The 25,073-nt window shown below is 46.4% G+C and overlaps 1 pseudogene across 1 annotated transcript; it reads left to right on the forward strand.

Annotated features, from left to right (window-relative positions):
- Positions 1-13,201: 13,201 nt before the first annotated feature.
- Positions 13,202-13,774, forward strand: LOC308512568 (TCF3 fusion partner-like; annotated as a pseudogene). The gene has a single exon. The product of its transcript is annotated as a TCF3 fusion partner-like (transcript).
- The last annotated feature ends 11,299 nt before the right edge of the window (positions 13,775-25,073 follow it).

The raw sequence follows: 25,073 nt of genomic DNA on the forward strand, positions 1-25,073 counted from the left end.
GAGAGATTTGAGATCTGGTTTCCATAATTACGGAGGACTGAGCCTAAAGGGGCAGCCTGAAGTGTTGACCAGACCATGCCGTGCCCGTAAAAGAGGAGCTTACAGAAACTCAGCCTTCCCCGTTTCTGTGGCTGGAGTTTGTTTGTTTGTTTTCACTGAACCCTGTTCATAGGACATTTCGGATACAGACACTCACCTGTGCTGAAGAGCGGGAGAAGGTGAGGACAAGTGGAATCTGGGGAGAGGCTGGGAAGAGAAGGTGTGCCAGGAGAAGTGGCAGTAAATTGAGTTTTGAGTCACCCCTGAGCCTAGGACTTGGGCAACCATTTTCTACTGAGGCTATAATTCCTCCGTCCAGGCCCCAGGCAAGGAGAACAGCCACATCCAGATTCCACCCTGAATGAGATGAAGGATTAAAATAATATGATTAGTCCCTGGGACTTATCAGGGTCTGGCCTATAGCAGGGCTTTCAGTCCCAGCAATGACAACAAAAACAACAACAACAACAACAACAACAAAAAGCACAGACATTTCTGAAACCTGGGATCTTAAGCCAACCTAAGGAATGACATTTCAATTTTTCATTTTAATATTATTATTATTATTATAATTTGTTAGCTTTTTTCTTGCATTTTTCTTTGTTCTCTTTTTTTTTTTTTGTTTATTCCTTTATTTCCTACTTCTTTTCACATTATTTTTTCAACCACGGGAGCAGCAGTCACGTGAGTGGCACGCACTTGTCCAGGAAACATCAGCCCTATGAGCAGCCTACCTCGAGCCTAAGGGCAGCAGCCTCATGTGACCTGCCCCGTCCACAGAGCAGCAGCTGTGTGAGCGGCCTGCTTCCCCTTCTGAGGAGCAGCAACCATGTGAGCAGTCTGACTTGTCCAAGGAAGAGCAGCCACTGGAGCAATCTTCCTACATCTGAGGAAAAGCAGCCCTGTGAAGCCCGCCCCCATCCGAGGAGCAGCAGCTGCGCACACCCTGCAGTAGTCTGAGGAGCAGCAGCTGCACAAGCATCTTGGAATCGTCCAAGCAGCAGCAGCCACACGAGCACTCTGCCCAATCCAAGGAACAGAGGCTGTATGGGCAGCCCACCCCCATTGAAAAGCAACAGTTCTGTGAGTGGCCATGCCCCATTGGAGGAGCAGCAGCCCAACCCTGTCCAAGGAGCAGCAGCGACACGAGCAGACCGCCCACGTCTGAGGAGCGGCAGTCCTACACAGCACGCACTGGTCCGAGGAGCAGAGCCACAACAGCCTGCACCTGTCTGACGAGCAGCAGACGGGTGAGTGGCGCATCCCCATCCGAGGAGGAGCAGCCACGCGTGCAGCTCACGCCCGTCCAAAGATCAGCAGCCTTGCAAGCAGCCCATTCCTGTCTGAGGAGCAAAAGACTTGCAATCAACCTGTCCAAGTCCTAGGAGCAGTAGCCCAACAAGCAGCACACCACATCAGAGGAACAACAGCAGCGTGCATCCAGCCCCCATCGAAGGATCAGCAGCCATGTGAGCAGTCCGCCCCAGTTCAAGGAGTAGCAGCTGCGTGTGTAGCCCACCCCCATCCAAAGAACAGATACCTCGTGATCAGCACATCGTTCGTCTGAGGAACGGCAGCTGCGTGTGAAGCTTCCCCGCACCAGGCAGAGGAACCACCACAGCTGTGAACAGCACCCACCAGAGGAGCGGCTGCCAACTGAGGAGCAGCTGCTACCACAACTGCTTGAGGAGCAACCACAACTCGAGGAGCCACTGCCACCCAAGGAGCAGCTCCTGAATGACTCAACATCTAGATATGTCGGTGAGATCAAACATGGGTAGACAAAGAAACCCCCAAAGGAAAGAAAAGGAGGACTCACCAGAAAAGCAGCTAAGTGAAACAGAGGCATGCAGCTTGACAGACAAAGAATTCAGATTAAGGGTGCTAGAATCCATAAACCAGATGGAGGAAAAAATAAACAACTTATCAAGAACATAGAAGAAACAGAAGAAAAAAACCATCAACTTATATAAGAATCAAAAAGAAACGAATGAAAAAAATCAATAAATTATGGAAGAACCAAGAAGAAATGAAGACTGTTATAGCTCTAATAAAAAACACCATTGAAAGTTTCTATACTAGACTAGGAGAAGCAGAGGACTGAATTAGCGACTTAGAAGACAGGGAGGCAAAACACACCCAAACTGAACTGCAATTGGAGAAAAAAAATTCAAAGACAGGAGGAGAGCCTAAGGGAACAATGGAACAACATGAAACGAAACAACATGCGAATAATAGGGGTTCCTGAACAACAGAAAGAGGAACAAGGGTTAGAAAACCTATTGGAAGAAATAATATCCGAAAACTTCCCTCAGGTGGGGAAGAAAAAAGTCACACAAGCACAGAGTTCCAAACAATGTGAACCCAAAAAGACCCACATCAAGACTCATCATAATCACCATGGCAAATGTTCAGGACATAGAGAGAATCTTAAAGGCTACAAGAGAGAGACTGAAAGTTACATACAAGTGATCTCCCATTAGATTATCAAATGATTTCTCAACAGAAACACATCAGGCCAGAAAAGAATGGATGGAAATTAACAAAGTGATGCAAAGCAAAGGACTGAATCCAAGAATACTATATCCAGCAAGGCTATCATTCAGAATTGAAGGGGAAATAAGAAGCTTCACAGACAAAAAAAGGCTAAGGGAGTTTATCACCACCAAGCCAGCAATGCTAAAAATGCTAAAAGGACTGGTGAAAAAAAGAAGAAAGACAAAGCTAAGAAAGAAAACAGGCACAAAAAATAGAAATGCCTACAAACAAGTACCTTTCAATAATAACTTTAAATGTACATGGACTAAATGCTCCAATCAAAAGACATCAAGTGGCTGAATGGATAAAAAACAATGACCCATATATGTGCTGTCTACAAGAGACCCTCCTCAGAAGAATGGACTCACAGAGACTGAAAGTGAAGGGATGGAAAAATATCTTTCAGGCAAACGGAAATGAAAGAAAAAAAAAAAAAAACAGCTGTGGTAGCAATACTTATATCGGACAAAATAGACCTCAAAGTGAAGGCCATAACAAGAGATAAAGAAGGCCACTTCATAATACTAAAGGGATCAATACAAGAGGCTATAACCCTGATAAACATATATCCACCCAATGCAGGAGTTCCCAAATACATAAAAAAAAGCTCCTGGAAGACATCAAGGGAGAGATCGACAACAATACAATCATAGTAAGGGACTTTAATACACCACTGACATCACTGGATAAATCCTCTAGACAAACAATTGGCAAAGAACCAGCAATCCTAAATGACTCACTAGATCAGATGGACTTAATTGACATCTTCAGAACATTTCACCGCAAATCCAGGGAATATATGTTCTTCTGAAGTGCTCATAGGACATTTTCAAAAGTAGACCACGTATTGTGTCACAAAGTCTACCCAAATTCAAGAAGATTGAAAGCATCTTCTCAGACCACAATGGCATAATATTAGAAATAAACTACAATAAAAACCATCCAAAATACTCAAACACTGGAAGCTGAATAGCATGTTATTCAATATTGATTGGTTACCAATGAGATCAAAGAAGAAATGAAAAACATCCTGGAAACTAATGACAATGAAAACACAACAATCAAAAACCTATGGGACACAATGAAAGCAGTCCTGTGAGGGAAGTGTATAGCTCTACAGGCCTATCTCAAAAAACAAGAAAAATGGTAGTAAATCATCTAACTCTACAACTCAAAGAACTAGAAAGAGAGCAACATGAAAACCCCAGAGTGAGCAGAAGGAAGGAGATAATAAAGATTAGAGCAGAAAAAAATGACATAGAGACCAAAAAAATACAGAATATCAATGAAACCAAGAGCTGGTTCTTTGAAAGGATAAACAAGATTGACAAACCTCTAGCCAGGCTCACCAAGAAGCAGAGAGAGAGGACCCATATAAACAAAATCAGAAATGATAGAGGCGAAATAACAACAGACCCCCACAGAAATATAAATGATTGTTAAAAAATACTATGGACAACTCAACTCCAACAAACTAGACAACCCGTAGGAAATCGACATGTTCCTAGAAAAATACAACATTCCAAAACTCAATCAGGAAGAATCAAAACATCTCAAAAGGCCAATAACTATGGAAGAAATTAGAGCAGTCATCAAAAAGCTACCAGCAAACAAAAGCCAGGGTCAGACAGCTTCACAGGGGAGTTTTACCAAAAACTCAACAAAGACCTAAAACCTATCCTGCTTACACTTCTACAAGAATCCAAGAGGAAGGAACACTTTCAAGATCATTCTATGAGCCAGTATCACCCTAATACCAAAACCAGGTAAAGACAACACAATGAAAGAGACTTACAGGCCAATATCCCTCATGAACAAAGATGCCAGAATCCTCAACAAAATCTTAGCAAATCAGATCCAGCAGTATATCAGAAAGATCATACACCATGGCCAAGTAGGATTTTTCTCAAGGATGCAAGGATGGTACAATATCAGAAAATCAATAAACATGATACATCACATAAACAAACTGAGAGTAAAAATCCACATAGTCATATAAAGTGATGCAGAAAAAGCATTTGACAAAATCCAACACCCAATTTTGAGAAAAACTCTAAGCAAACAGGGCATAGAGGGATCATACTTCAACATAATAAAAGCCTTATTTGACAAACCTACAGACATCATACTCAATAGGCAAAAACAATTACTCTAAGAAGAGGAACAAGACAGGGATGCCCACTCTCACCATTTCTGTTCGACAGAGTACTGGTAGTGCTAGGCAATGCAGTCAGACAAGAAGAAGTCAAACAAGGCATGCTAAGTGGAAAAGAAGAAGTAAAACTGTCATAATTCGCAGATGGCATGGTATTGTCCATAGAAATACCTAAAGACTCCATCAAAAAAACTAGGAGATTTAACAAATGAATTTGGCAATGTAGCAGGGTACAAAATTAACACCCAGAATTCTATGGCTTTTTGATACACGGATAATGAACTCAGAAATAGAAACAAACAAACAAAAATGCCATTTAGCAGTGCAACAAAAATTTAAGGAACCTAGGAATAAACTTAACTAAGGGGGTAAAAAGCTGTTCTTGGAAAACTACAGGAAATTGAAAAAAAGTGATAGAGGAAGACTAAAGCAAATAGAAGAACATACCATATTCATGGATTGGTACAATCAACATCATTAAAAATGTTCATAGTACCCAAAGCAATGTACAGTTTTAAGGTATTCCCCATTAAAATATCAATGGCGTATCTCACAGACCTAGAAGAAAGTTTCCAAAAATTCCTATGGATTTAAAAAAAGACCCCAAAGAGTTAACCGCAATCTGGACAAAGAAGAACAAAGTTGGAGGGATAACCATACCAGATATCAAGCTATATTACAAAGCCACCATTCTCAGAACTGCCTGTTACTGGCACTAAAGCAGACATAAAGACCAATGGGACAGAACAGAGAACATAGAAGTCTACCCTAACCATTATACTCAATTAATATTTGACAAAGGTGGCAAAAGCATAGAATGGAGTCATACAGTGTCTTCAATAATTGGTGTTGGAACCTGGATGGCAATCAGGCCTAGGCGGGGTGGGACAGGTGAGGCCGCGAGGCAGGGTGGGGCCTGGCGGGGCTGGGCGAGGCAGGGTGGCTGTGCACTGGGCTAAGACTAGGCTATCACAGGCAGAGAGACTATTGCCCTTCCCACAAGGTCTGGGGCCTCTGGGCTGGGTCCCATGTAGGAACTTAGCCTGGACAGCTGCAGAGAGGAGGATGAGGCGCCGGGCACCAAGGGGTGGCCCACACCCCAGGCGAGGGTGCACTTACAAGTGACAAGGTTCATCATGGAGGCAGGTGTCAAGCTAGGGATGCAGTCCGTTCCCCTCGCCACCGCCTGTGCCATTTACTGTAAGTTCTTCTGCGAGATCAACGTGGAAGCCTATGACCCCTACTTGGTCGCCATGTCTGCCCTTTACGTGGCTGGCAAAGTGGAAGAACAGCCCCTGCTAACCCGCGACATCATCAACGTGTCCAACAGGTACTTCCACCTGGGCAGCGAGCCCTTGGAGCTGGACTCCCGATTCTGGGTGATCCGGGACAGCATTGTGCAGTGCGAGCTCCTTGTGCTGCGGGTACTGCGCTTCCAAGTCTCCTTTCCGTACCCACACAGGTACCTGCTCCACTACCTGATTTCTCTCAAGAACTGGCTGAATCCTTACAGCTGGCAACGGACCCCCATCTCCATCACTGCCTGGGCCCTGCTGCGGGACAGCTACGAGGGGGGGGGGGCCTGTGCGTCCGGTTCCAGGCTCAGCACATAGCCGAGGCAGTGCTCCACCTGGCCCTGCAGGTCTATGGGGTCCAGGTGCCCGCCGAGGCTAAGGCTGAGAAGCCATGGTGGCACGTATTTAGTGGAGACCTTACCAAGCCAATCATAGATAACATTGTGTCTGATCTCACTCGGTTTTATACCATGGACAGAGAGATCCCCGAAGGCCCTGGCCCAGGCCTGCCCAAAGAGAAGCCTGGGATGCTCGGCTGCCAGGGGACAGCGCCACCACATCGCCCTGACGGTCTGTCCCCAGAGCACTGGCTGGGAGGACTGGTTTTGTGCTGCTGGAGACAGGCCAGAGAAGGCAATGATATGCTGCCACTTTGATTCTCAGGCTTTGACTCTCCCTGGCAGCCAAGGTCGAGATGGGGATGGGCGCTGCACCTCCCAAGGGCAGGAGCGTGCAGTGGGTGGCTCTGAGGACTCAGTGTCTGCTTTTTTCCTTTGAAAGGATGCAGACTACAGCCGAGGTTTGGGATCAGTGGAAGGAAAATCAAAGAATGGATGGGATTGTGCCCCAGGGGATTTTTTTAAAGGCCAGATTTAGAGAAAGCATGACTCAATTAACAGAGGAAATTTTATTTTGTTTCATTGAAGATATTACAAAGCCAAAATAAAAACATAATAATAATTGGTGTTGGACATATAGCATACATACATGCAAAAAAGTTAATCTAGACCACCAACTTACACCATACACAAGTATAAACTGGAAATGAATAAAAGACTTAAACATAAGTGGGTAACCATGAAAATCTTAGAAGAATCCATAGGCAGCAAAATAGCAGGCATCTGTCTCAGCAATGCCTTTACTGATACAGCTCCTAGGGCATTGGAAACTGAGGAGAAAAGAAACAAATGGGATGAAGTCAAATTAAAACACTTTTGCAGAGAAGAAGAAGCCAACAAATACAAGAACAACAACAACAACAAAACAAGGAAGTCCACTGCCTGGGAGAAGATATTTGCCAATGTTATATCCGATGAGGACCTATTCTCCAAAATTCATACTGCACTCATCCAATTAAACAAAAGGAAGATCAACATCCCAGTAAAAAAATGGGCACCACCAGCACGAAGGCCCCCTCTGACTTATGGTGGTCCAGTCCCTGTGATGATTATTACAGCCACACAAGAGATGGATATGATGGGGGCACGGCAATTACTCCAGCAGCTGATGGGACACTCCTGTAAGAGGTTCTGAGTGTGGTGCTGGCGGTGATCACAGGATACACCATGTACACAAGAGAGAGTGATTCATGCAGTACAGTAACTCACCTGATTGGGCACTTGGGGAGCCAGGGGGGAAGCCCCTGTGACAGAAGAATTAGAGACTGAAATTAAAAATGATAAGGTACCGACAAAATTTTATTGTAAAGAATGTGGCTTCTGTTATTTAAGGTGACTAAAAGGAAATGGTAGGTTTGGGGGAGGCATCAAGAATTGTAGGTACCATTATGAAGTTTCAGGATTGGAGGCAAGTTTTGAATTATACCAGGTTGTTTCATAAGTGCTGATTTAAATTACAATACACTTAAATGTTTAAATTTTACATATTGTATTGTTAAAATATTCAGAATATAAGCACAACCAACAGACCAACAGAGGAAAGACACTGGGAGTGGGTGACGAGAACAAGTGACTAGGAATAGGGGAGGCCAGGGGGAAGTCAGTAGAAAAAAAGAAAGAGACATATATATTACTTTTTGTAAAAACTTAAACACTAACATTACCAAAAATTTTCAGAAGAAAGTGTTCTGCAAATGGGATTTCTTGTCTGATTTTATGACAAACACATAAAAGCAATCTGTTTGGATGGTGAGTTATATTCATGGCCCTAAATTTCCCAGGGTGTCTATGACCATAAGTGCATAAAGTGTTTGAAGTGAACTGCATACAAAATGAAGCAGTGTGTTATTTCGTCATGGCATGCTGCCCTGTTTTCCAGTTAGGGAGGGTAAACAAATGAGGTATTCTCCTTGGAAAACCTAAATGGATAAAAGGATTGAAGAACCTCTGACAAGGCTGCAAAACAAGGATTCCTCCAGCTCTGTGGCCCACACTTTGCCCCCTAAGATACTGATAAGGAGCAGGCCGATCCCACTGGCCCCAGGAGGAAGAGGAGACCTTGGGGAAATAGGAGATGGTGGTGAGCAGCAACAGGGCAATGTGGTGTGGCAGCGCAGCAGCCTAGGCCTCAGCATGAGGAAGATTCACAGACACCTGTGGAAAGGAGTATAGGAAGAACATGTCATGGCAGCCCCTGTTGAGGGGCAGGTGGAAAGGCCTGAAGGTGCTGTGGGTGGCCCAGAGGGAGAGTTCAGAGGAGGGGCTGAGGTAATCTGCTTTGACTCTGAGTGACAATGGACATGCACACTCTCTCCCCCTGCCTAAGCCCCCCTGCCTGATCTGGAATTGCACTGCACTTGTTGTGCTGGTAGTTCCTGTCTCAGGCACACATCCTGAGGTCCGGGGGTCACAGGCTGTATCCTTCCCAGCATCCAGGTGTCCCTGTGAGAGAAAAGTAATGGCCCAGGAACCTGGCAGCACACCAGGGGAGAGCCCAGGCAGCCCCTCCTCACCCGCCCTGTCCACTCTGGGGACCATCTTCCTCTCATAGTTCTCCAGGGGATTGAGCCACAGGTCCTTGCTGATGATCTGGTAGGGCAAACAGGAGACCATAGGGACCTGAATAGAATTGCAAGCAGCAGGTGGACACAGGAAGCTGCATGCTGGCATGGCCAGTGATCCAACCTCAGCAATCCTGCCAGATCCTGCCACGCTGTTGTCAGAGAACCAGTAGAAGAAGCTGGCGCTGTTGTCCTGGAGCCTGTGGCTGTAGGCTTCTCATTCACAATGCTGGTACCACTGAATCGGAGTGGCACTGGACACCCTGTATCCTGCAGGAGAGGGGTATGTGAAGCTGGGCACATGGCCTTCCATCCCTGCCCACCACCAGCTGCAGCCCATACAGGGAGCCTCCTGTTACTTGTGAGAGTGATGAGATACTTCTTCACAATCACATGGTTGCGGAAGTAGGGGTTGCTGCAGAAGTACAGGCTAATGGTGCACCAACCCCAGGGATGCCTGACTTCCCTCACCTGCAGAAGGAAAGTGGATCCAGGGAGTGAAATCGCTGCCCAGGACTCCAGCCTGTACCTGTTTTCAGGGACAGGCCACTTACCCACCTGCCCTCCACCACTCCCTGGAGCAGGTAGACTGACCTTCAAATTGATCATGTGACCAAGGATGTTTTCACCTTGGACCCTGATCATTGCCGACAACTCTGGGTGGTTGACAAACTGCTGTGGGTCAAGCAACCTGCACCTTGGGAGCTGGGCATGGACCAGCTAGAAAGAGCAGCCTGGCCTAGCCTCTCCTTCCCTTAAGGCCACTCCTTCTCCATCAAGGGCAGAAAGGGGCACAGCACCACTCTGTTTCCTGACAGACCCTGATGCCCACCAGACTGTGTTGTGCTGAGGGTTTGACAGGTTACACATCACACATTCATGCTTCTGACTGAGGAACTGGACATACAGATGGCCTGTAGGGCAGTGTTAGTCCCAGAACAGCCCGTGCAACACAGCCCTGTCTGTGGGCATCAGCCTCTGGTGTATGGTGCCTCTGCGTTGGAGCTCTGCCCCTGGACACCCTGGTAATGCTTCTATGGTGCCTGTACAAGACAGAGGGTGTCTCCAGGATCCTGGGCCAGACCGGGATGCATTGCCCCTAGATTGTCCTCAATGTTCTTTTCTATGGGAACCATCCCCGCTTACACCGTTCTCCTGCACTGTCCCATGCTCCTTGTGATCCTGCTCCTCTACCCTCAAGGATACAGCTGTGAGCCAGAACCCAGGGATGCGCCGGATATTGAGGCTTCTCCGTTTGAAATAGGGCTTGAGCATCTGCTGAGTCCTGCACCTGAGCCGAGAGAAGGCCCTGCTGGCTTGCTCGTTCATGGGCTCCATCTCCAATTGAAGGGCCTGGAGCACCTCCAGAGGGGACCAGGTTAACTTGGCCCTGGGCCCTGACTGGGACTGCTCCTGCTGCACTGGCTCCTCTTCTTCTGGCTTTGCTTTGGCCTTGGACTGAGGCTCCACCTCTCCCACCTGTTCCACTGCCTCCATGGTGCACTTCCCCTCCCCCTGCAGGACAAACTGCTCCCCTGCAATTAATTGCTCCTCCATCCACCCCTCCTCCTGGTGGTCACTCCCTTGCGGGTCACCTGGAGCGTGTGCCTCCAGCCTCAGCTCTTCACTCACCACCTCCTCCTGCCTCCCCACCTGTAGATCTGGGAAAACCTCCTCACCTGCCCACTTGGCCTGCCATGGCACCACCTGCAGAAGGCCCTCTGTCCACAGGATAAACTGAGCCTGTGCTTGGAACTCCTCCCACAGGCCCTCCTTGTCTTCCCCTTGCTCCTCACTCTGGGTTCCCTGCTGCACCTCACTCTCCTCTCCCTGCACACACTGCTCTGCAGCCACCCAGTCCTCCTCTTTCCTGCACTGAAGATCAAGCCCAACATCCTGGCCTGTGTCCAACCTCCGCTCCAGGGTCTCAGCCTCCCCCACCTGCATGAAGTCCTCCCACTCCAGCCCCAAAGCTGCCCTCTGAACCTCCTGTGCCCTTGTGTCCTGGGTATCACCACTTTCCTGCACCGAGGTGAAGCTAAAAGCCTCCTGGATGATCCTGCTTGCCCTGTCCTTCCTGGTGCAAAGGCCCTGGGGAGCCCTGTGAATCCTCAGGCGCCCTGCAGCTGAAGGCCCCCTAGTGGAACTGAGAGGAAGCGCGCTGCCCCCAGGAGCCCCTCAGTCTCCCAACACAGCCTGACTCTGGATGCCCCCTGGCTCTGAGACTGGTGCTGTGAAGGAGCAGGTGGTGCAGAGCCTGCTGAGTCCAGGCAAGGTGCTTGCTCACTGGTGCATGCAACCAGGCCCTGGTGTGCTGAGTGGGGGCACAGTGGGCTCATGCACAGGCGCTGGTCATGTGAGCATGTGGTACAGAAGGCACCTAGCCAGGCCCAGCCTGCTGTTTCTGGGTGGGCTCCACAAAAGCCTCCTCTAATCACAGATGGGGCAGTGGGCGTCACCCTGCGAAGCCCTGCCACTTACTCAAAGCTCTGGTGTAGATAGTTGGTAGACTCAGAGGTATCCTATTATTAGCCTGAAAACCGAGATTTTGCAAGCTTAGAAACTTGACCTGACTGAAAAGAAGGAAGAAATGGTGGAACTTGAAAATGACTTCAGGTTTTCTCACTGTGCAGAATAAAGTCAAACATTGCTTCAGTTAAATATTTTAGCCGTTGGTCTCCCCACATGAACTACAATAATAATGTGCTTTGTGTTGATATTTACTGCTGTGTTGCTGACAATTACCTGGAGGAGAAGTTAAGGTGATTCAATGGCTTGAAAAAAGTTTAGCTAAATCTGATTGCAGGTCTAATTAAGCAAGTTTATTCCATATATATATATATATATATGTATATATATATATATATATTTATATGGCTAAGTTGACTCGTGCATGTGTGATACATATGAAGCTCTTACTGCCGCCAATTGCATGAGTGTGTTTCAATTTGTCATTGTCAATCTGCATTTGATTGACACTGCTATTATAGAGAAAGGGCAAATAGCAGTATTATGGTATTTCTTCTAATTAATTTCCTTTCAACATGCACGAATCCATGCACCTGGCCACTGGTATTCTAATAGTGGCAAGATATCATCCGTGAATGGTAATATTCTATTGGGCAGGACATGCCAAATTGGTCGCACATATCTATCCTATCTAATAAAAGAGAAATATGGTAATTGGCGTACGACCGCTACCCTTCCCATTGGCTAATCAGGGCGATATGCAAATTAACTGCCAGCCAAGTTGGAGGTTAACTGCCAACAAAGATGGCAGTTAATTTGCATACATAGGTGCAATGCTAGGAGGCGAAAGGGGAAGGAGGGAAGAAGCCGCCTGCCCTGACTGCAATTGGAAACCCAGTGGCAGCCAAGAGCCAGAGAACCAAGCTGCTTTTGCTCAGAGAAGCCAGGCTGCCTTTGCTGGCTTCTGTGATAGGAGGACCTGGCCACCTTTGCTGGCCCTGGGCCAGTAATCGGAGAAACTGGGTGGGGCAGGGAAGAGGCAGATGTCTGCCTCTTCCCTGCCCAGCGTGGCTTCTCAGATCACTGATCACCAGTGATGGGAGAACACCCAGAGGCGGGGCCAGAGGCCAGGCTGCATAGCTGCCTGGGGACACCATTTGGACCCCAGGGGCGAAGCAGCCAGGCCCCAGCAAGAGACCCAGAAGGCGACCCAGGTGCTGGGGCTGCATCGCTGCTGGGTCAGAAATCCAGTGCCCAGGCTGAGGAGACCCAGGACCCAGAGCTGCGTTGCAGCTGGGGAACACGATCCGGTGCCCAGGCTGAGGAGACCCAGGGCCCGGGGCTGTGTAGCAGTTGGGGCACGCCATCCGGTTCGGGGGCGATGCAGCCAGGCCCGAGAAGGAGACCCAGAAGGAGACCCAGGGGCCTCCCAAGAGGAGAGTCTCCATGGCCAGATGGCGTGGTGTCGGGGCAGGAATAAAGACCCGAGGTGACTCAGATGCCTGGCCACAGGGTTAGTCCAGCCAGCAGGGCCTTTCAGTTGGGACTGGGGTGGGGGTGGGGCAGGGAGGCAAGCTGGAAATAGAGAACTACAACTCACAGGAGGCTTAGCAGCCGGGCCTGGGTGCCTGGCTGAAATCCAATGGGCTGTAGTTTTGCAAGCCACTTTAAACTAGAGGCTTGCAAGGTTGGAAGTTCTGCGCCTGGAGCCAGGGAGAAATGGAGCTGGGGCAGAGAGAGGGGTCCATGGCAGCCGTGGGCTTTGAGGAGTTCTCAGCACCTCCTGGCTGGGAGCTGGCGCTGCCTCCGCTGAAGGTGGTCACATCCTGGAGAGCGAGCTTGAGACCGAAGTGGAGTTCCTGTCTGGGGGTCTGGGCAGCTCCAGCCTCCAGGAGCTAGAGGAAGAGGAGGAGGCAGCCTGAGGCTGGCAACAGCGGCGCCAAAGGGAACTTAATCGCAGGAAGTACCAGGCGCTGCAGGGAGATTGAGCAGGCGAAGGAGTGGGTCCTGAACAGGCTCCATCAGATATAGAGGATAACATGGAGACTCCAGCAGGAGAGGAGGTTCCTCATGAAGGTGCTGGACTCCTACGGTGACAACTACTGGGCCAGCCAGTTCACCATCTTACTGGAGGATGAGGGCAGCCAGGGCACAGATGCCCCCACCCCAGGCAACGCTGAGAACCAGCCTCCAGAGAAAGAGGGGCTGTCCCCGCCCAGGAGGACGCCAGCGCCTGCAGAAGCCAGCAGCCTGGCCCCTGGCGAGGGGCCCAGGGGTTGGAAGAGGCGGCGAGTGCCACCGGAAGGGGGCCAGGCGTGAGTCCCGCTGTCTCTGGAGCTGGCCCCCATGCAGATAAAGGTGGAGGAAGACTTTGGCTTCAAAGTGGTCGAGGCTTTGGACACAAGTTGGGTTTCTGGGGGCCAGACAAGTAGCTGCCCTACCCCACCCTAGCCAGCTCCCCCTTTGACTGACCCCCCAATAAACAGACCCCATGCTCTCCTTGGCAAAAAAAAGCTTATAGAGGCATGCTTTTAGGATCAAATAGTATAAATATAGATGTAACAGGACAATAAAAAGAGAACCTGGACATGATGATCACCTGAATGCTGCCTCTGTGTCATTCCTTCATCGCCGACTCCATCCACACCTTTGGGAACCCCCGGACCTACTGAGGCAGGGCCCCAACATTCCTCTTCTTATAAGGACTTCAGTGAGATGGGCTAAGGGTCCCACTAGAACTGCCTCAATTTAATCTAATCCCCTCTTTAAAGATCTTATCTCTATACACAGGTACATTCTGAGGTTCTGGAGATTAGGATTCTAACATACATTTTGTTGATTACCCAAATCAGCCCTTAACAACCAACATGTTTCAGAAAGGAGATTCCTACAGGGTTATTTACCAAACATTCAGAAGTATTTTTAAAAGAGCTAAGTCCCTAGCCCACTGTGCACGCCCCTCCTGGCGAAGAGGGAAGGCCTGGGTTCCAGGCGCCGGAAGAAAACTGGTGCCAGCAGCCAGGGGAAGGGGCCCTCAAGGGGCCCCAGATTGCGAGAGGGCACAGGGCGGGCTGAGGGACCCACCCGAGTGCACAAATTTTTGTGCACCGGGCCTCTAGTATATATATATATATATATATATATATATATATATATATATATGTATAAAAGCATAAGCGACATTATGAGTGGTTGGTACGATGCACACCGACCACCAGGACGCAGACGCTCAACACAGGAGCTTCCCCCAGGTGGTCAAGGCTCTCCCACAGCGAGAGCATCACTCAGCCAGAAGCTGGGCTAAAGGCTGGAAAGTGCAGCTGTGACAGCAAGAGCCTCTGCTGCCTATGTGACAAGGCTACGAACCAGTGGTGGCAGGTGGAGTGGGGCCTGGATGAGCGGGAACACAGCACCTGGCTCCAGCTTGGGCTCCTGCCCGGCTGCCTGCCGTTTCGTGCACTGCTACATCCCTCAGGAGGTGTCAGACCTAACCTGGCAGTCCCACATCTCCCAAGGTGTCCCAGATTGCGTGAGGGCGCAGGCCAGGCTGTGGGACGCCACCAGTGCTTAAATTTCGTTCACCGGGCCTCTAGTCATTTTATTATTTATCACCGATTTAGCATGGTTCTCTTCTAATGCTGAATAATTTAAAGGTATAACCTGAATTTTGGTAATGATGGCCATATAGATTTTACTGCTCTTTAGCAGTATTATTTAATGGCTTATATGAAGGGTACTAATCTCCTTCAAAATATGAGAAATATTACATCTCCCACAAACAGTACTATGTTTCAGTGCTAATTCTTTCCACTAATGTCCCTAAATGAGCCTTTCACTAATTTTCTTTGCTCACTAGCTCATCCAAAATTGAAATGGGCAGGCTGCTTGTCTATATTCAAGTGCAGAGGCATATTCTTCTTAACTACACTGATGCTATCAATACTTTCAATTTTCCAACATAAATTATAGTGAGGGTCTCAGTGTTAGATTTTAAAACATCTCTTTACTAATATGAATAAGTCACTTTTACCTTATTTCTTCACAACGATGTGCACGCTCTGATTTGGAACTTGCAATGCCTAACTCTTTGAAGTGTGCCTTCCCAACCTTGTTTTCATTAAAAACAGACCATCTGAATCCACATTGGTCACTTTTCAGCCTGTTGAGATAATGTAGACATTCCTTGGGTTATGTTGGACTCAAAGTACATAGGTTCTGGATACGTCTCCATACCCCATTTATTTATTTTTTAAAAAAGTTTGATCATTTCTACGTATGTACATATATGCTTTATGGTTTTTTTATTATTATTATTCATTTACCACAAGTAAAGGTCAGGAATTGTTATCTTTCTTTTAATTTTTTTTTTTTTTTTTTTTTTTTTTACTGTTTCACGCCATTACTGCTGTGTATGTGTACTCCATGTGAGTGACATACGTGCTTATGTAGGTGGGTTCTGACTTACGCGAATATTGCATTATATCCCACTTCAGGAACGTGTCAACAATGTAATGCGAGGAACTACAGTAATTGCATCCTATTGATTCAGTTGTAGTTATTTGGTCTCCACATTTCCTCAATACGTATATGATTGTTGGAAGCACAAAGTATATCTTTATATATTTATTAGAGGCCCGGTGCACAAAAATTTGTGCACTCGGGGGGGGGGGGGGTCCCTCAGCCTGGCCTGTGCCCTCTCGCAGTCTGGGACCCCTTGGGAGATAACGACCTGCTGGCTTAGGCCTGCTCCCGGGTGGCAGAGGGCAGGCCCAATCTCTTGGTGCAGCCCCTGGTTGGGCTCAGAGCAGGGCCCACTGGGATTTGGGGCACCACCCCCTGTCATGCACAGAGCAGGGCGGATTGGGAGGTTGCGATGCCACCCTCAGTCATGCTCAGAGTAGGGCCAATTGGGGGGTTGGGGCACCGTCCCCTGTCACACTCAAGGCAGGGTCGATGGGGAGGTGGTGGCACCAACCCTTGTCACGCACAGAGCAGGGCCGATCAGAGGGTTGGGGCACTGCCCCCTGTCACGCACAGAGCAGGGCCGATCAGGGGGTTGGGGAGCTCGTCCCCCCACCCCCCACCTGTCACGCACAGAGCAGGGCCCATTAGGGGGTTGGGGAGCATCACCCTGTCACTAAAAGAGTAGGGCCGATAGGGGAGTTGGCACAACACCCCCTGTCACACACAGAGCAGGGCGGATCAGGGGATTGGGGCGCCACTCTCTATCACCCACAGAGCAGGGCCGATCAGGGGAGTTGGGGCGCCACCACTGTCACACTCAGGGCAGGGCCGATGGGGAGGTTATGACTCTACCCCATCACACACAGAGCAGGGCCCATGGTGGGGGGTTGGGGCGCCGCCCTCTATCACCCACAGAGAAGGGCAATCAGGGGGTTTGGGCGCTGCCCCCTGTCACGCTGATCCTGGTGCAGGGAGGCCCCTCGGCTCTGCTGATCCTGGTGCTGGGAGGCATATTATCCTTTTACTATATAGAATAGAGAACTGGTTCATGGGTGGGGCTGGCTGGTTTGCCCTGAAGAGTGTTCTGGATCAGGGGTGGGGGTCTCCACTGGGGTGCCTGGCCAGCCTGGATGAGGGGATGTTTGCAGCTGGTCAAACACCCTTCAGGGTGGGGGTCCCCACTGGGGTGCCTGGCCAGTCTGGGTGAGGGGCTGAGGGCTGTTTTCAGGCTGGGACTGAAGCTCCCAACTGCTCCTTTTTTCTTTTTCTTTTTTTAATTCTGGGCCAGCTTTAGCTCTGAGGCTCCAGCTCTTAGGCCTCTGCTCCTGAAAGCAGGTATCTGGTTTGTTTTAGTTCTCAAAACTCTGTATCAACCCCAGCTCTGAGATCCCAGCTGGCTGAGGTTTTGTTTAGCGTCTATATTTGTTACAATGTTTGAAACTGCAGGCTCAGAGGCCTGCAGCAAGCGGTGGGGAACGTTGGAGTCCTCCGTCACTGAAGCAAGCAAGCCTCATGTTAGTTTCAAGCTGCCTGGCTGCCGGCCGCCATCTTGGCTGACAGTTAATTTGCATATTGCCCTGATTAGCCAATGGGAAGGGTAGCCGTCGTACGCCAATTACCATGTTTCTCTTTTATTAGATTAGATGTGTTTCTTAGAATTATCATTCAATAAAAATAAATGCCTTGTCCTTATAAAAAGATCTGGCCTTATAATTGAATGGCCTAATACATTTTAGAGTAGGGCACCATTACCAAAGTTTCTCAGAAGAACATGTGTTGAAATGAAGAGTATATCCTGCCAACCCCTACTTGAAACAAGAGCCTTAGTTGGGATCCATCATGATCCAAACAGAGACAGAAACAGTAAGAGACATGGCAGGTTTATGTTACTATATGCCTACTGAGCATGCCTCAATGCACATTTCCTGATGGTGCTATTGATCAGAATGTGCACTCACAGGACATTAGGGCCTTCATGCACAACTCCATCCTGAAACCACATGAAAAGGAGTGTATTGGACAAGAATGTTAGCAGGGACTTTACAATGCAGAGGGATTCTGAAGAAGATTGAAAAAGGTGGCAGAACCCTAGCCAATTTGGAACAGTGGACAGATCACTGGCCTTCAGACCGAAGGGCCCAGATTTGATTCAGGTCAAGGGCACTTACCTGGGAGTGGAATAAATCACCAGTCTGGGGCATGCAGGAGGGAGCTGATCAATGAATCTCTCTCATCACTGATGTTTCTAACTCTCACTCGCTCTCCGTTTCTCTCTGAGATAAATAAAAATATTTTTAAAAGAATGGTGGCAGAATAAGTGTATGCTGCAGGGACATGCTCCCAGGAACAAACTGATATTCCAACTAAAATACAGAACAACTTCCTGAATAATCAATGGAAAACTCACAGGAGAGAACCCTGACACCCGAGGACCGAAGGTGGAGGCCACGTAGACACTGGTAGGAGGAGAGGAGGCTGGAAGGGGGCGGGCCTGACACCCACAGACAGCAACTGAAGTCTCGGAGAGATATCTCAGCTGTGGAGGACTGCCACTGAGAACTCTGGGTCTAATCCCCAAGCTGGGCCTCCTAGCAGAGAGCACCAGAACTGAGGAGGGTACCCATATAACCTGTGGATGTGAATAGCAGCAGGGTACTGTCTGCCAGGGAGAGACAACTGGAAATTCAGGCATCCTCTTAAAGGGCCAACGCACAAACTTCCCTGTGGAGCCACATACCTTGTGCCCTGGCAAAGGGAGGGTGAAGTGGACTGGAGCTGTGAGGGAAAAAGCCAGAACTGGGAGTCAAGGTTACCAGCTCAGAAGACAAACACTTCAAGTTCCTGGGAGAAGTCATTTCCTCATGCAGCAGAGAAAATCTCTCCCATGCAGACATTTGCTTTTCCTGGAGGGGACACAATTAACACACACTACTGGTAAACGCCATGCCCTGAGGGCAGTTAAGAGATTATAAATAACAATTAACCTCCAGGCAGAGGCAACTGCCCCACCTTGTTGAAACAAACTCTTGTCACAGCTGATGACCATTGCCTTGGAGGCAAGTGAAGTTGGAATCCTATCAGTCTATAGACAGAGGAGATCTCTGGATTCTTTGAGTCTTTGCCTGACCGAATTAGTCAGAAACATACTTTAACAATGTCCTGCACTAGAGACTGAGAGGCATATAGGATCCACCTAGCTCCTCACCACAAACCCAGACAGAAAGGCAGAAAGAGGAAACAAAGAAACAACCCCCAATAACAGAACTAGAGAATTCTTCAGATATAGAGGTAGATGAAGCACAGAGCAGACATTTAAATGAATCTGACTTCAGAGTTATGAGGGTAGAAGAGCTCAAGAGCATGAAAAAAGATATAGTGACTATGAAAAGAACAGTCCTAGATATAAAATGACGTAACACAAATAAAGAACACATTGGAAGGAATAGGCAGATATTAGGGAAAGCTGAGGATCAATCACTGAATTAGAACAAAGTTAAAAAAATCACCCAATAAAAAAAAGACAGAAAAAAATAAGATTTAAAAAAACAAAAACAAAAAAAAACAGGAGGACCACTTACCTAACAGTATTAGAATAGCGAGAGTGACAAAAGAGGCAGGAGGAGAGAAAGGCATAGAGGTCTTTGAAGAAACAATGGCAGAACACTTACCTAACCTGATAAAGGAAAATCCCACACAAGATCAAGAGCCAAAGAGAACCCCAAAGAAGAAGTACCCAAACAAACCCGTGCCCAGACACATCATAATTAAAATGCCAAAAATTAAAGACAAAGAGAGAATCTTCAAGGCAGCAAGACAAAACTGTTAGCTATGAAGGAGTTCCCATAAGGCTGACTCCTGATCTCTCATCAGAAACTCTACAGGCCAGAAGAAGATGGCATGAAGTACTCAAGTTAATGGAAAGTAAGGATCTGAGGCCAAGATTACTATATCCAGCAATTCTTTCAATCAAAATAGACGGTCAAATACAGAGCTTCCTAGACCGAAAAAGGCTGAAGGAGTACATCATCTCCAAGCAAGCTTTACAAGAAATGCTACAGAGATTGCTGTAATGAGAAGGAGAAACAGAGACAGAAACTTAGCCACACAGAAACGAAATGGAAATAAATAAATAAATACCTATGAATAATAACCCTAAATGCAAGTGGGTCAATGCTCCAATCTAAAGGTGTAGTGGAGCAAAATGGATACAAAAACATGATGCAAGTATATGCTTTCTACAGGAGCACCATCTCAAAACAAAAGACACACACAGGATGAGAGTGAAGGAATGGGAAAAATTTCCATGCAAATGGAAATGAAAAAAATAAACAAGGCTGAAGTAACAATATGGGTATCAGACCAAATAGACTTTAAGATAAAGGCCATCACAAGAGACAGAAAGGTCACTGCATGATACTAAAGGGACCAACCAACAAGACAATATAACCCTAGTAAACATATATTCACCCAACAGAGGAACACCTCAATATATATATATCTCAAACAAACAAACAAAAAATCAAAACTAACAAAAATTCTAGAAGACTTTTACAGAGAGTGTGACAACAGGACAGTCACAGTAAGGGAATTTATCACCCCTCTGACTTCTCTGGATAGATCTTCCATATGTAAAAATAACAAGGATGCAGAGCCTCTAAAGGACACACTGGATCCATTAGATTTAATTGACATTTTAGAATAGCGGTTCTCAACCCGTGGGTTGCGACCCCTTTGTGGGTCAAATGGCCCTTTCACCGGAGTCGCCTAAGTAAAGGGTGTCCTAAAATTCACGCGTGAAGTAATTTTGATAGAAAACAAGCTTTATAATTAAAAACTGTACATTTTTATTGACTCATAAAGAAAGTAAAAGAACTGCACTTGGAAAACTACAGGCCATTGAAATGGAGATAAAGATATCAACCAATGGACTAATATACCATGTTGATGGGTTGGTAGAATTAACATCATTAACATGTCCATACTCCCGAAAGCAATCTACAGATTAATTGTAATCTCCATTAATATACCAACAGAATATATCACAGACACAGAAAAAAATCCTCCAAAAATTGAAATGGAGTAAAAATAGCCTGAGCAATCTGAGGAAGAAGAAAAAAGTTGGCGGACACACAATACCAGATATTAAGCTATAATATAAAGCCACCATTCTCAAAACTGCCTGCTACTGCCACTAGAAAAGACATATACTCCACTGAAACAGAACAGAGTACCCCGAAGTGGACCCAAGTCATTATGCTCTATTATTAATTTAAAAAGGAGGCAAGACCATACAATGGAGTCAAGATATTCTCTTCAATAAATGTTAGGAAAATTAGAAAGATACATGCAGAATAATGAAACTAGACCACCTACTTACACCATTCACAAAAATAAACTCAAAGTGGATAAAGGACTTAAACATCAGATGAGAATCTATAAAAAATCTTACAAGATTGCATATGTAGCAAAATATCAGATACGTCTCCGCAATATCTTTACCAATACAGCTTCAAAGGCAATGCACACAAAGGGGAAAATAAACAAATTGACTACATCAAAATAAAAATCTTTTGCACAGCAAACAAAATCCTGAACAAAACAATAAGAAAGCCCACAGCATAGAAGAACATATTTCCCAATGGTATCCGGATAAGTGTTGAATATCCAAAGATTTCAGGGAACTCACACAAATTAACAATAGGAAGATAAACAATCCAATCAAACCAAAGGACCTAAATTAACACTTTTCAAAAGGGGACCTACAAAAGGCCAAGAGACATACAAAAAAAAAATGCTCAAAGGCACGAACAGTCCAAGAGATGCAAATCAAAACGACAATGAGTTACCAATCCACACCTGTCAGAATAGCTGTCAGAAAAAAATCAACAAACCACAAGTGCTGGTGAGGATGCAGAGAAAAAGCAACAATACCCACATCAGACAAAATAGACTTTAAAATAAAGGCATGCTTAATGCAGTAACAATAAACAACAAAGACAGGTATAATAATATTAAAAAAATAATAAAAATATCAAAAGGTACTCTCTGAACTCAGGCTCAAGGAAAACAAGTAACCTTGTCATCTTGAACTATGTGTGCTCTTATTCGAACTGCATTATGCCTAATTCGTATTGGGGATCAAAAGTCTGTAATAGCTAAGGCCCTGGATCCAAGAAAACAGCCACACAAAAAAGAATCCATGTGCACTGCTGGTGGGAATGCAGACTGATGCAAGCACTGTGGAAAACCGTGTAGAGTTTTCTCAAAAAATTAAAAATGGAGCTCCCATTTGACCCAGTATTCTCTCTTCTAGGCATATATATCCCAAGAAATGAGATAGACCAATCAGGAAAGATATATGCAACTGTATGTTCATACCAGCCCAATTTACAATAGCTAAGATTTGGAAACTGTCTCAGTGCCCATTAGCAGATGCACGGATGAATGAGCTGTGGAACATCTATACAATGGAATACTCTACTGCTATAACAAAGAATGAACTCTTATAATTTGAAACAGCATGGATGGACTTGGAGAGCATTACACTAAGCAAATTAAGCCACTCAGAGAATGATAAATATCACATTCTCACTCATTTGTGGAATATAATGAACAACATTAACTGATGAACAACAAGACATCTAGACACAAAGAAGCACTGATCACACTGTCAAACCTCAGAGTTAAGTGCTGGAGGTAAAGACCAACAGTAGTATGTGTCTGTGTGTATGTGTGTGTGTGTGTGTGAGTGTATAGATGTATGTGTGTGTGTGTGTGTATATATATATATATATATATATATATATATATATATATGTATATATATATACATACCTATATATGTATATATATATATATACTATCTAATAATAGATAAACATGGGAATTAACCATAACTTCACTACCCTTCCCATTGGCTAATCAGCGAGATATGCAAATTAACTCCCAATCAAGATGCCTGCCGGAAGCCACGCAGCTGAAGTGAACATGAGGCTTGGTTGCTCCAGTGACGGAGGAAGCCAAGTTTCCCCACCTGCGGCAGCCCTGCCCTGAGCTCCAGATGCAACAATGTTGCAATTATAGAAGCTAAACAAACCCAGATACCTGCTTTCAGCCAGCCATAGCCTCAAGCTGCAGCCGGCTCTCAGCTCCAGTGACAGCAATAGAAGGTAAATAAATCCCAGAATAAAAAATAAAAAGAAGAGGCTGGGAGCTTCAGTCGCCTGCCATCCTGAAAACGGCCCTTAGCCCCTCACCCAGACTGGTCAGGAACCCCAGTGGGGACCCTTACTCTGAAGAGTGTGTGACCAGCTGCAAACAGCCATCAGCCCCTCACCCAGGCTGGCCAGGAACCACAGTGGGGACCCCACCCTGATCTGGAACACAGTTCAGGGAAAACCAGCCGGCCCCCTCCCATGCACCAGGCTTCTATCCTATATAGTAAAAGAGTAATATGCAAACTGACCCTAACAGCAGAAAGACTGAGAATGACTGGTCACTATGACACACACTGACCACCAGGGGGCAGACGCTCAATGCAGGTGCTGCCCTCTGGTAGTCAGGTCGCTCTCACATGGGAGGAGCTATGCTCAGCCACAAGCCAGGCTGATGGCAGCCATTACAGCAGTGGTGGAGGGAGGCTCTCCAGACTCATCAGCAGTGCTAAGGATGTCTGACTGCAGCTTAGGTCTTCTCCCCGCTGGCAAGTGGACATCTCCCGAGGGCTGCCAGGCTACCAGAGGAATGTCTGATTGCCATCTTCGGCCCAATTCCCCGGGGAGCAGGCCTAAGCCAGCAGGTGGTCATCCCCTGAGGGGTCCCAGACTGCGAGAGGGCACAGGCTGGGCTGAGGGACCCCCTCTCCCCTGAGTGCACAAATTTTTGTGCACTGGGCCTGTAAAATATATATATATATATATATATATATATATACAGGGCTAATGAACTTTGATAAACAGCAGGGCTGAAAATCCGCATTATATTACCCTGCTGTTGGCAAAATGGCTGAAGGCAATCTGCTAACCTGATAATTAAAGTAACTAATCATCGGAGAGATGCAAATCAAAATAACAATGAGGTACCATCTCACACCTGTCAGACTGGCTATCTTCAACAAATCAACAAACGACAAGTGCTGGAGAGGATGTGGAGAAAAAGGAACACTCGTGCACTGCTGGTGGGAATGCAGACTGGTGCAGCCACGATGGAAGACAGTCTGGACCTTCCTCAAAAAACTAAAAATGGAACTCCCATTTGATGCTATGGTCTCACTTCTAGAAATATATCTCAAGAAATCAGAAACACCAATCAGAAAGGATATATGCACCCATATGTTCATAGCAGCACAATTCAACATAGCTAAGATCTGGAAACAGTCCAAGTGTCCATTAGTAGATGAATGGATTAGAGAACTGTGGTACATCTACATGATGGAATACTATGCTGCTGTAAAAAAGAAGGAACTCTTACCATTTGCAATGGCATGGATGGAACTGGAGAGCATTATGCTAAGTGAAATAAGCCAGTCAATGAAGGAAAAACAGCACATGATCTCACTCACTCATGGATAATAAAGACTATTATAAACTTAAAAAAAATAAGAAGACTATTGGCTCATGAAAGAGTGCACTCATTCATTCTTTAAAAAACATACTGAGATCTTAATGTTTCCAAATAATACATATATTTATTAAAAAAGAAAGAGAACTGTGCTCGTTTCGGCACCACATGTACTAACATTGGAACGATATAGAGATTAGCATGGCCCCTGCACAAGGATGACATGCAAATTCGTGAAGCGTTCCATATTATTTTATATGAAATGCTGAAAGGTATTCTTTAAGAAGAGGAAGAAGTAAAGGTAAAGATAAAAATTATGAACAACAAATACATGTCTATCAACAAGTGAATCTAAAAATCAAGTGAGTAAAAAATCTGATCAGAGTAAACTGGTGAATATAATATAAAATTGGGCATAGAGAGGGGGTGGACTGAAAATTCTTGCGGAGGAAAGGGATGTGGGGGGTGTGGGGAGCGTGGGAGGAGACTGGACAAAAATCGTACACCTATGGATGAGGACAGTGTCGGAGTAAGGGCAGAAGGTGGGGTGGGAACTGGGTGGAGGGGAGCTATGGAGGAAAAAGAGGAACAACTG

The sequence above is a fragment of the Myotis nattereri genome, assembly GCF_964212035.1.
Source record: "Myotis nattereri genome assembly, contig: HAP1_SCAFFOLD_159, whole genome shotgun sequence".
Lineage (NCBI taxonomy): Eukaryota > Metazoa > Chordata > Mammalia > Chiroptera > Vespertilionidae > Myotis > Myotis nattereri.